Raw genomic sequence first — 1,502 nt, 5'->3', positions numbered from 1 at the left:
CATGCAGGGAGAACAAAGGGTAAAATATTTAACTGCAGCAGTGTTTGACTATATTCTGCGCAGTGAGAAAACCTGAAGTCATTTTCAATGTCCACCATTTCTTACTTCTTTTCAGTCAGGTCAAGTTTCTAAGCTTTCTAAATCTCTATTTTCTGGTTAATGAAAAGAAAATAGGATTCTACTAAGTCTCCTATCTACCTACTCCAGGACTTCTGTGAGGATCAAATGAGATGAGGCACGTGAAAATGCCTCACAGACATTTGGTTAAACTGTAAATGTTTGCACCTGGCTATAAAGCAAGTCATGCTCCTGGGCTGAAGAAACTCCAAGGAGGCTAGTCGCTAGGGAGAGGAAGCCAGGCGTTGCTACGTGATGTCATTACCTGGTGCCCATAGCGACCGTTTCCAGGCTGGGCTGGGCTATAGGCCACATTTTGCACCATGGGCAGTGTTGGCTGCGATTGGGTGGGGTGTCACTCTAGGATGGTGGTGGGGCCTCTGTCCCACTTGGGGGAAGCTTTGTGAGCACCAGGTCCACAGTGCCATTTCTCTGTAAATGGCCAGTGTGTGTCACGGAAGCTCCTGCATCGAACGTCTGCCTCCTGGTGATCAGTGTGCATCATAGCGACTGGTTGGACAGTCGGACACTTAGCATATTAGCCTTTTATATATATAGATAGCACTCTCTACCTGGAAGTTATTTGAAATGGCCAACACTCATCATCAGCCCACCCCACACTCTATTTGTCCTCAGCATAGTGTCACTTCTGGATTAATTTTTGTGAAACGCCCCCCTCCCCCCCAAACCCATAAGCTACCAGAGCACCTTGTACTTACCTCTTTTTGCCACTTACCACAATGTGGAACTTTTGGGTTGTGTACTTGTCAGTCTCACTCTGAACTGTGATCACTTTGCTTAGTTCTATGACACAGAGTTGCCTATAGCTCCTGGCACCCAATGGGTGCTGAATAAACATTTACTGAAGGATCCACCCAAGTCTCCTGCTCTCCTAGGACCAGTCTGCCAAACTTAGAGAGCACTTCTGGCCCTGGCCAGTGTGGCTAAGCTGTTTGGGTGGTGTCCTGTGCACAGAAAGGTTGCTGGTTCCATTCCTGGTCAGGGCACATGCCTGGGTTTCAGGTTGGACCCCAGGTAAGGGTGTGCAGGAGGCAGTTGATGAAAGTTTTATTCTTACATTGATTTTTCTCTCTCCCTTCCTCTCTCTCTAAAAAAACATAAAACAACATAAAAGCAACAACAAAAACATAAAATTTTTTAAAAAGACAGTGTTTTCTTTCCCCTGGGTAAGTTTTAGGCAAAGAGCTTGACTACCTGTTTTAAAGTTCTAGTCTTCCCTTTGTAAAGATAAAATCTCCACTGTGATCCTACTGACCCTTACCTGAGAGAACTAGCCCAGATGTTGAGACAGCTGGCAGAATTCAGGGGCACTTCCATGCTGCTCTGTGTTCAAATACTATAAGTTACATGCTACTGTCACCTAA

Source organism: Myotis brandtii, unplaced genomic scaffold (assembly GCF_000412655.1).
Source record: "Myotis brandtii unplaced genomic scaffold, ASM41265v1 scaffold9, whole genome shotgun sequence".
Taxonomy (NCBI): Eukaryota; Metazoa; Chordata; class Mammalia; order Chiroptera; family Vespertilionidae; genus Myotis; species Myotis brandtii.
The sequence above is the reverse complement of the archived record's forward strand: the minus strand, read 5'-3'. Positions refer to the sequence as shown.